Raw genomic sequence first — 12,003 nt, 5'->3', positions numbered from 1 at the left:
ATAGTTAAGGTGATAGAAGGGACTTTTCAGACGTACTCAAAGTCTTATCTTATCTTATCATTAGGAATAAAATAGGAGCACTAAGTTGAGCTGCTCTAGGCCTAGACTGCTGAGGGGATTTTCTCTCTCCCGTTAAAGGGAGTAACTCTACATTTGGAGCTTCTGTTTCTTGTCTTTCTTTCTTTCTCTCTGTGTAACAACATTACTGGAGCCACCAGATACTGCCGCCGTCTGTTTTTCTCCCTGACAGGAGGGGAGCAGGATCCAGGGGATCAGACCCAAGACTCCCAGAGTGGAGTTACCACGGTCCTACTACCCGACCCCACCACAGCACCGGGACCCCACCGCAACGGCACGGCCCTTAAACTCCAGACTAAGATTGGTTCATCATCAGACCAACGCTCATCATAGACTTTTCTTAGTATTAGTACTTATCTGGCCTGTCTGCCACTCTCTCTCTCCCTCTTGTATTCCTCTCTCTCCCTGTCCTATCCCATGTACTTCTCCCCCCAACCGGTCAAGGCGGATGGCCGCCCTTCCAGAGTCTAGGGTCCGCCCCACGCTTTCTTCCTGAAGAGGGAGTTCTGATGAACTTTTCTCCATGCGAGGGAGTTTTTCCTGGCCACTGTTGCTTGTTTACACCTGCTTGCTTTGGAAGGTTTAGTTGGGTTCTGTTGTTCTCTATCATTGTAAAAGCGCTTTGAGATGTTTGTTGATGTGATTTAGCGCTTTACAAATAAAATTGAATTGAATTGAATTGAACTCTTTCTCTCTCTTTAGTATGTCTGTCTGCATTGCAGTATCTTTACAGTCCTGCAGGGGGCAGCAGATCTACACTTTACACACTTTCTTTACTTAAGATTCAGTTGCTTTGCTTGTTTTTCAACTCAACTGATTGTGTTGATGATTAAAACAAAGCAGCATTGGAGAGAACATTCCAACTATATTCAATGTTTATGGTTTCAATTTCTACATTTTTTTCAGCAATTTGATAAACACTTTTTTAATTTTTACCTTGTTTATTGGGTTCTGTGGCAATTGCACTTGATCAACAGGATATCGGGGGTATTTAACCTTGGTACAGGGAAAAATAAGTTTTTCCTGTCAATTGTACACGAGACTCGTGTGAATTGTTGCTTCATTTCTTATGATTATTTTCCAGTTGTGATGGTAAATTCCACTTTAACTTCTGAATATAAATAGAGGATTTCTTTTGATGTCTCCTCACTGATGAGCTCATGATACTATGTCGTCCTACAACCGACTCTGAGCCTAAAGATAAGACTGATCCCAGTAAGATAAAATGTCAGTTGAGGTTTCATTAGTTTTGCACATTTGTGGACTCCAGAGGATAAATATCCACCTCTGAAGGCCTGACTTATGTTAACACTCTTAGTAAATGTATATATTTTCCATAATTGCATTGAATTACTCTTTGTAGAAAAGTTTTAAGAAGGAAATCTGAATTACAGTTATTATATCGATAGGCTGTGATCAATGATATCTCATGTTCTTTTAACCATGCTCTACACTGCCCAGTTTATTATTTTTAGTTCTCCTCTAGAACAGTCTGAAGTGTGCACAGCTTACCAAATAAAATGATTTAAAAAAGACCTAATTGAAACGTTTTAATTTGGAGGATTCTATTTGTCAGTGAAGTGGGTCAATGTGGGTTGGCTTTGGTCACACAAGTGAAAGAAGCTGATTGGTGGAAGTCGGTGCTTCTGCCCCCGAGAGTCAATTACAGCTGATGAGCAGCACCTGTGGCAGTTAGTCAGACTATTTAAACAGGAACCTGCAGTCTGTAGTATCACTGTCTACCTGGAGCCATGGGATCACGTTGGGCCTTCCTTGCCTGTGCGCTGCTTGTCTTGCTGGCACAAGGTTTGCTTATCACACCAATTTGCTTTGCTGCTAATGACTCTAGTTGCTCTATTGTGCTTTATGGTACTAAAATGTATAATAACCGTCTTGATGTCAACAGGATCCTGGGGGCTGGGAAATGTACTGCAGAGGGGAAAGCGCGGTAAGCTAACTAGTGAGAATCTTAATGGAGTGACTTTCTGACTGAATGCTAATGCTAACATCATGTTTTCAGAACCGTCTGCCAGTGATATTTCCATGACCAAGACGGTGAAGCTTCTCCAGTCAATGGAATCCATGTTTGAGCGAATTGCCAAACAAGGTAAGCAAAGTCGTGGAAATGATACCTTGGCAGATGGCCTTCAGTATAACGTCACATTGAGCCAATGGTGTTGCTGGCTACCGTGAGTTTCATGTTTTCCTTTCCCCAGTTAAACAAGGAACCAAAGAAGTGGAAGAAGAGGCAACAATTAGTCATGTGAAACTTGTGCAGCAAGACTGGAAGCCCGCAACTCCACTCAACGAGACGGCAGCCGACAGCGGTCGCACCAACGAGACGGCAGCCGACAGCGGTCGCACCAACGAGACGGCAGCCGACAGCGGTCGCACCAACGAGACGGCAGCCGACAGCGGTCGCACCAACGAGACGGCAGCCGACAGCGGTCGCACCAACGAGACGGCAGCCGACAGCGGTCGCACCAACGAGACGGCAGCCGACAGCGGTCGCACCAACGAGACGGCAGCCGACAGCGGTCGCACCAACGAGACGGCAGCCGACAGCGGTCGCACCAACGAGACGGCAGCCGACAGCGGTCGCACCAACGAGACGGCAGCCGACAGCGGTCGCACCAACGAGACGGCAGCCGACAGCGGTCGCACCAACGAGACGGCAGCCGACAGCGGTCGCACCAACGAGACGGCAGCCGACAGCGGTCGCACCAACGAGACGGCAGCCGACAGCGGTCGCACCAACGAGACGGCAGCCGACAGCGGTCGCACCAACGAGACGGCAGCCGACAGCGGTCGCACCAACGAGACGGCAGCCGACAGCGGTCGCACCAACGAGACGGCAGCCGACAGCGGTCGCACCAACGAGACGGCAGCCGACAGCGGTCGCACCAACGAGACGGCAGCCGACAGCGGTCGCACCAACGAGACGGCAGCCGACAGCGGTCGCACCAACGAGACGGCAGCCGACAGCGGTCGCACCAACGAGACGGCAGCCGACAGCGGTCGCACCAACGAGACGGCAGCCGACAGCGGTCGCACCAACGAGACGGCAGCCGACAGCGGTCGCACCAACGAGACGGCAGCCGACAGCGGTCGCACCAACGAGACGGCAGCCGACAGCGGTCGCACCAACGAGACGGCAGCCGACAGCGGTCGCACCAACGAGACGGCAGCCGACAGCGGTCGCACCAACGAGACGGCAGCCGACAGCGGTCGCACCAACGAGACGGCAGCCGACAGCGGTCGCACCAACGAGACGGCAGCCGACAGCGGTCGCACCAACGAGACGGCAGCCGACAGCGGTCGCACCAACGAGACGGCAGCCGACAGCGGTCGCACCAACGAGACGGCAGCCGACAGCGGTCGCACCAACGAGACGGCAGCCGACAGCGGTCGCACCAACGAGACGGCAGCCGACAGCGGTCGCACCAACGAGACGGCAGCCGACAGCGGTCGCACCAACGAGACGGCAGCCGACAGCGGTCGCACCAACGAGACGGCAGCCGACAGCGGTCGCACCAACGAGACGGCAGCCGACAGCGGTCGCACCAACGAGACGGCAGCCGACAGCGGTCGCACCAACGAGACGGCAGCCGACAGCGGTCGCACCAACGAGACGGCAGCCGACAGCGGTCGCACCAACGAGACGGCAGCCGACAGCGGTCGCACCAACGAGACGGCAGCCGACAGCGGTCGCACCAACGAGACGGCAGCCGACAGCGGTCGCACCAACGAGACGGCAGCCGACAGCGGTCGCACCAACGAGACGGCAGCCGACAGCGGTCGCACCAACGAGACGGCAGCCGACAGCGGTCGCACCAACGAGACGGCAGCCGACAGCCCTCAGAGTAAAGGTAGGTGAACCAAATTTAAAACTAAAGGTCAAGCAGTTCAGAGTTGTAAAGCTGATTACGTTCTTCAGTTGCAGAGACTCAAGCTTCAGTTGACCCTGTGAAAATCGTCAAACCGCCCATGAAGAATCAAGCTGCTGGGGAGATGCTGAAGGGGACCAGAAAACGCCTTCTTGGACTTAGAACCCCACACTAACTCTGCTGTGATTGTCAGACGTGTGGGGTTTAGGGACAATGCAAGAGATTGAACAGGTGTTTGAATCATCTCGTCCCTCTGCTCTAAATAAAAGGCTCAAAGTTCACTTCTGTCTCCCTTGAGTCTCTACCTTGGCCACCGCGTTTTCATGGTAATTGCTCGAGCTTCAAATGGGAATCTTTTGAGGCATTTTATACTTCTGAAGTTGCAGGTTTCCAATCTGTCCTAGTTTTATAATCTGATGGCATGTGAACCGCTGAAGCAGATCTTAATTCACCAATGCTGTCGCTGTCTGGCCTCGCGCCACTCATACCATGCACCTCCCCTTGTCAAGTCGGAACGCTCCTGCCTTGAGCAAATTGGAGCTGCTGGCCTTGTAGAAACCGTTCCGCTTTGGCCGAGATTCCTTTCAATGTCTGGTCTAAACCCAAAGCCTCAATTCCAGTTTACTGTCTTGGTTTAGTTGCCGTCACTGTAGAATATCCTGCTTTGTAAACATGGCATGAAGGAAATGGAATCTAGGTTTTCAGTGCTTTTGGGATCTTGTAGCTTTGACTTTATTGCAGACTTGACTGTCTCAAACAGACTTCTAAGACCATTTGCCATCAAGTAGATTACTTGGCAGTATGTGTTCACTCTTGGAAGAGACCAAGCACTATTTCATTAACCTTAGACTCGTGAATCTGGATTGCTTATGGTGGGGATTCATTAATCCTCCTGAGCAACGGTTCCTTAATGTGCTCTGGTCTTCGACAAATTTGCCTAGTTACGGAAGGAGCCAAAATGGGATCCTTCACTGCAGCCTTTCAAATGATTTAAGTCCTTGACAAGTAGGATTAGCTCTCCGCCAAACATTAAGGTCTTCGTTGCTTTCGCAATGCAGTTGACCACTAAATATGAGGCTCTTGGTAAACATGCTGGCCTTCAATAATTGTTTTTCTTTCAGGGCTCATCTATTCAGGAAGGGTGCTTGGTCTCAGTGGGGAAGTAGTTTTGATAGAATTCCCTCCTGAACCTGCCTCGAAGGCAGAGCTCCACCACAAAGGGGAGGCCTGAATCTTGACACAAAGGACCTGTTTTCCTGGGAGTACAGGAGATGGTGGGAAGGAAGAGCTTTTTTAACAGGAACATACCTGCAGTCAGAGGTGGTGAATTTCAGCTGTGATATAGGAAAGAAGCTCAGTGCAGTAAAGGTCTCCCAGCAGTCTAAACATACAACAGCTTAACAAGAAAATGATCCAGGGTGTCCCGAACTAGCCCAAACTGTAAGCTTTATGAAATTGACTGTTTACAATATAAATATATTTGACCATATAAACAGAACAAAAAATAATAAATCAGGAAAAACCATTGTTTTCATGTTTGCTCAAATCAAATGTCTAACATCTCATATTACACTGGGTAACAAGTTTTGTGTAAATTGTCTTTTTCAACTGATTTATGACCATTTTGCACCGCTGATTCCGAAAATGATGTCCGTTTCTCTCGATCAGGTCAGATTTTTACGCAAAGTTGTTTTGAAGGAAGTCCGATCTCCTGATTTCATCGATTATATTTTTATGTCATCGGTTGATTTTTAATATTTCTCACCAGAAAAAGGTTTTTGAGAAAGACGTGTTTTCCAACACAATGTATTAATTATGTTACAAACTTCGATTTCTATAAATTGAGTAATAGACATTGATAAAGGTCAGTACATGTAATTCAAACATTACGTCATCATTGTGCAAAATTCATGGCATGATCTTCACTTTATTTGAACTCCTAGAATGTTCAGCAGCAGGAATGTCTCTTCAGACTCCAGCAATAATCATCTATCATGACTGTATTTTGTTTTGTCCTTGACGTTTTATTTAGAAACACTAATAAACCTTACACAAGTTTCCACGAGTATTTCCACACATGTTTGGATCTGACACACCGACAGTTGTAGTTTGTGAAAGTCGTTGCAAAATTGTCGAACAGTTTTACCTTTATTAGGCTGGAATGTTGAACTGTTCAGTACAGCCAATGTTCATTATTATTTTTAATAATTATATTAATTATTGTAATTAGATCAATAATAGAATATTTATACATATATTTGTGCAATATGGAACTGTTGTGATGAATGAATTTCCACATGTGGGATGAATGAGGGTAAGTCTGAATTGTCCCTCCTACAGTTGTGCTCATAAGTTTACATACCCTGGGAGAATCTTTGATTTCTTGGCCATTCTTCAGAGAATATGAATGATAACACAAAAGCCTTTCTTCCACTCATGGTTGGGTGAAGCTATTTATTGGCAAACAACTGTGTTTACTCTTTAAATCAAAATGACAAAAGAAAGCACCCAAATGACCCTGATCAAAGGTTTACATACCCCAGTTGTTAATACCATGCATTGCCCCCTTTATCATCAATGACAGCTTCAAGTCTTTTGTGGTAGTTGTGGATAAGGTTCTTTATTTTCTCAGATGGCAAAGCTGACCATTCTTCTTGGCAAAAAGACTCCAGTTCTTGGACTGTTTTGCATGAACTGCATGTTTGAGATCTCCCCAGAGTGGCTCAATGATATTGAGGTCAGGAGATTAAGATGGCCACTCCAGAACCTTCCCTTTGTTCTGCTGTAGCCAATGACAGGTTGAGTTGGCCTCGTGTTTTGGATCATTGTCATATTGGAATGTCCACAAACGTCCCATGTGCAGCTTCCAGGCTGATGAGTGCAAATTTTCCTCCAGTATTTTCTGATAACATGCTGCAATGATCTTGCCATAAATTTTGGACAAGTTCCATGTGCCTCTGAAGCTCACAGATCCCCAAAACATCAGGGATGCACCTCCGTGTTCCACAGTAGGAATGGTGTTCCTCTCATCATAGGCCTTGTTGACTCCACTCCAAATGTAATGTTTATGATTGTGGCCAAAAAGTTCAGTTTTGGTCTCATCACTCCAAAGGACTTTGTTCCAGAAGTTTTGAGGCTTGTCTGTGTGCTGTTTGGCGTAATGGATGCAGGATATTTTGTGACATTTGCAGAAATGGCTTTCTTCTGGCGAGTTGACCATGCAGCCCATTTTTCTTCAAGTGCCTCCTTATTGTGCATCTTGAAACAGCCACACCACAATTTTCCAGAGAGTCCTGTATTTCAGCTAAAGTTATTTGTAGATTTTTCTTTGCATCTCGAACAACTTTCCTGGCAGTCGTAGCTGAAATCTTTGCTGGTCTACCTGGTTTCAATTAATTTTCTACTTCTTAATCAGCGTTTGAACACTGCTGATTGGCATTCTCAATTCCTTGGATATCTTTTTATACCCCTTTTCTGTTTTATGCAGTTCATTACCTTTTTCTCGCAGATCCTTTGACAATTATTTTGCTTTCCCCATGACTCAGAATCCAGAAACGTCTGTGCAGCACTAGATGAAAGATGCAATGGTCTGTCAGAAGTCCAGAAACTCACTGACCTTTTATACACACACACTAACTACAAAGAAACAGGTCACAGGTCAGGATGGGAACCTTGATTAGCCATTCAAACCTGTTTGTGTCAACTTTTGTGCATGTTATCAGGTCAAAGTCACTGGGGTGTGTAAACTTTTGATCAGGGTCATTTGGGTGCTTTCTTTTGTCATTTTGATTTAAAGAGTAAACACAGTTGTTTGCCAATAAATAGCTTCACCCAACCATGAGTGGAAGAAAGGCTTTTGTGTTATCATTCATATTCTCTGAAGAATGGCCAAGAAATCAAAGATTCTCCCAGGGTATGTAAACTTATGAGCACAACTGTAGGAGGGACAATTCAGACTTACCCTCTATTCATCCCACATGTGGAAATTCATTCATCACAACAGTTCCATATTGCACAAATATATGTATAAATATTATATTATTGATCTAATTACAATAATTAATATAATTATTAAAAATAATAATGAATATTGGCTGTACTGAACAGCTCAACATTCCAGCCTAATAAAGGTAAAACTGTTCGACAGTTTTGCAACGACGTTCACAAACTACAACGGTCTGTGTGTCAGATCCAAACATGTGTGGAAATACTCGTGGAAACTTGTGTAAGGTTTATTAGTGTTTTTAAATAAAACGTCAAGGATAAAACAAAATGCAGTCATGATAGATGATTATTGCTGGAGTCTGAAGAGACATTCCTGCCACTGAACATTGAATGAATGAATGAATGCTTTATTTTGGTTAAAAATAAAAAATAAAAACAAAATCATGTTTTTACAAAATAAACAGACAGCAACCAAAAAAGGAATAGGCTGAAGCCTCAAGGCTTATTTGTGCCTATCCTGTACCATCATAGGATTAACTGAATAATTCACAACAAAACATCACTAATACTCCATTACTACTGAAAAATCAAATTCAATCAAATTTCATTGTAACCTTTGATAATTTTAGACTTTAAAGTCTTCTTGAAAACATACATAGAATTACACATCTTTATTTCATCATTAAGTCCATTCCATAATTTTACACCCAAAACTGACACACATCTGTACCTGATATTAGTTCTTACTTTGTGAGTGTCAAACATTAGCAAACCCCTTAGGTTATAAATCCCCTGCCTTAGTTTAAACAATTTTTGAATACAACCTGGAATTGTCTTATTTACCACTCTAAACATAATTTGTAATGTTTTTGAATATACAATGTCCAAAAATTTTATTGTATGTGATCTTATAAACAGCTGATTTGTGGAATCACGATATCCAACTTCATTTATTATCCTAATAGCTCTTTTTCGCAGTTTGATTATTGGATCTAGGTTTGTTTTATATGTATTACCCCAAATTTCAACACAATATGTCATGTATGGCATCACAAGTGAAAGGTACAGCAAATGTAGGCAGTTCTTATTCAGTAAATGTCTTGTTCTGTAAAGAATAGAAATAGATTTGGATAATTTCTGTTTTACATATTTTATGTGAGGCTTCCAACAAACTTTATCATCTATTATTACTCCCCAAAACTTAGTTTCATATACTCTTTCAATGTCAACGTTGTTTAAATTCAGTTTTACCTCAACATTAGGCCTTTTACCACCAAACAAAATGAATTTAGTTTTACTTTCATTTAGTGATAGCTTATTTGAAGCAAACCATTTGTTTAAATTCATCAATTCTATTTCTACAGTTTTTAACAACTCCTTTATGTTCCCTCCTGAACAAAATAAATTAGTATCGTCTGCAAACATAACATATTTTAATGTATTACTTACTGTAAAAATATCATTTATATAAAGTATAAATAACTTTGGTCCCAACACTGAGCCTTGTGGAACTCCACAAGTTACACGTTTAAGATGAGATTTAATATCATCAATGCTCACATATTGAAGCCTATTATTCAAGTAACTTCTTAACCAGAGTTGGGCTTTCCCTCTTATGCCATACCGTTCACATTTCTGCAGAAGTAAAGAGTGATCGATCGTATCGAATGCTTTACGCAAATCAATAAACACACCTACTCCAAACTGCTTATTATCTATAACTGTTGCAATGTTTTCTACAAATTCCATCACCGCTAATGATGTTGAGCGATTGCGCCTAAATCCATGCTGATGGTCATTCAATAAATCATATTTCTCAATAAAGGAATCAAGTCTCTTTACAAACAATTTTTCAAGAATTTTAGAAAATTGAGGCAGTAAAGAAACTGGTCTGTAATTTGAGACCAACTGCTTGTCTCCTTTTTTATGAATTGGGATCACTTTGGCTGTTTTCATCTTTTCTGGAAAAACACCAGTTTGAAAGGATTTGTCACAGATATATGTTAATGGCTCAAGGACACAATAAATAACCTCTTTTATAAGTGACATATTGAAGTCATGGCAATCAGTAGATTTTTTGCTCTTAAATTCTTTTACTATTTCTAAAATGTCGCTTTCAAGTACTCCCCCCAGAAACATTGTGTTACATTTATTGAAAGTTAAATTAAAGGTTTCCTTCTTTCCATCTATAAGGGGAATCTCTTTTGCTAAATTAGGACCTACATTAACAAAGTAATCATTGAACTCATTAACCATGCTCTCAATACCCTCAGTCACTGAATTGTCACCTTTAACAATGTTTGTTGGAAAACACCTGTCGTTACGATTCTTGATCACCTCATTCAATACACTCCAGGTAGCCTTAATATTTTTTTTATATTTTTGAAGCAATTGTTCATAATACATCTTCTTTTGACATCGCATAATCGATGTCAGTTTGTTTCTATATCTTTTATAATTATCCTCCTTTTCCTTTGTTCTATGCATTAAAAATTCTCTATATAGCTTGTTTTTCTTTTTACAAGCCTTCTCCAGTCCCTTTGTTAACCATAACTTTCTCCTCTTTTTAGAATTTTGTGTAAACTTTTTCACAGGGCAATATCTGTCGTAAAGAGTCATAAATGTATCCAAAAATGCATTGTAAGCCTCATTGGTATCCTCCACATAAACTTCCTGCCAGTCGTGATTTACCAATCCCATTTTAAGAGCTGCAATTGCTTCTGGTGTTTTCACTCTACTTAAAAAGTGAGACCGCATTTTCTCTGGAAAATTAAGCTTATTGTTCCTTTCAAGAACTGCAAAAACTGGCAAATGATCACTCACATCTGCCATTAACAGTCCACTATTTATCTTCCCATCAATTATATTTACAAAAATATTATCAATCAAAGTAGCACTGTCCGTAGTTATCCTGCTGGGCTTTAAGATCAATGGGTAGAAACCAAAACTAAGCATCGTGTCGATAAATTCAGCAGTTTTCAAATGATCATTTGACTTTAGTAAATCAATGTTAAAGTCACCAAAAACAAAAGTCACCGTCTCTTTATGTTTTTCAAGTATTTCCAAAATCTTTGTGTTGAAATGATCAATGCAGGATCCTGGTGTGAGATAAATGCAGCTAACTGATATGTTTTTGGCCTTTTCCACTTGAATGTCAATAGTCAAACATTCCATCAGATTATCAATTGCAGCTGTCATGTTGTTAATAACTTTACATTTAAAACCCAAAACTACAAATATAGCAACACCGCCTCCCCTTCTGTTTACTCTGTTTTGGCAGAACATTTCATATCCCTCTAGTCCATCCTCCAGCTCTTTGTCATTATTCAACCACGTCTCTAAAACTGCTACAACAGTAAACTTTTCTTGGAACTGTTTAAGATAGTCTTTAATTATAACAAAATTACTGTAAAGGCTCCTGCTGTTAAAGTGGATCAATGAAAAACCCTTCATTTTACTATTTAACTCTTCTTCAGAGTAATATTCACAGGACATATTAACATTTTGGTAGAAGTGGATATCTGGATCAATGCCACAGACATTCTAGGAGTTCAAATAAACTGAAGTTCATGCCATGAATTTTGCACAATGATGACGTAATGTTTGAATTACATGTACTGACCTTTATCAATGTCTATTACTCAATTTATAGAAATCGAAGTTTGTAACATAATTAATACATTGTGTTGGAAAACACGTCTTTCTCAAAAACCTTTTTCTGGTGAGAAATATTAACAAAAATCAACCGATGACATAAAAATATAATCGATGCAATCAGGAGATCGGACTTCCTTCAAAACAACTTTGCGTAAAAATCTGACCTGATCGAGAGAAACGGACATCATTTTCGGAATCAGCGGTGCAAAATTGTCATAAATCAGTTGAAAAAGACAATTTACACAAAACTTGTTACCCAGTGTAATATGAGATGTTAGATATTTGATTTGAGCAAACACGAAAACAATGGTTTTTCCTGATTTCTTTTTTGTTCTGTTTATATGGTCAAATATATTTATATTGTAAACAGTCAATTTCATAAAGCTTACAGTTTGGGCTAGTTCGGGACACCCTGGATCATTTTCTTGTTAAGCTG

The sequence above is a fragment of the Lipophrys pholis genome (assembly GCF_963383615.2).
Source record: "Lipophrys pholis genome assembly, chromosome: 16".
Lineage (NCBI taxonomy): Eukaryota > Metazoa > Chordata > Actinopteri > Blenniiformes > Blenniidae > Lipophrys > Lipophrys pholis.
The sequence above is the reverse complement of the archived record's forward strand: the minus strand, read 5'-3'. Positions refer to the sequence as shown.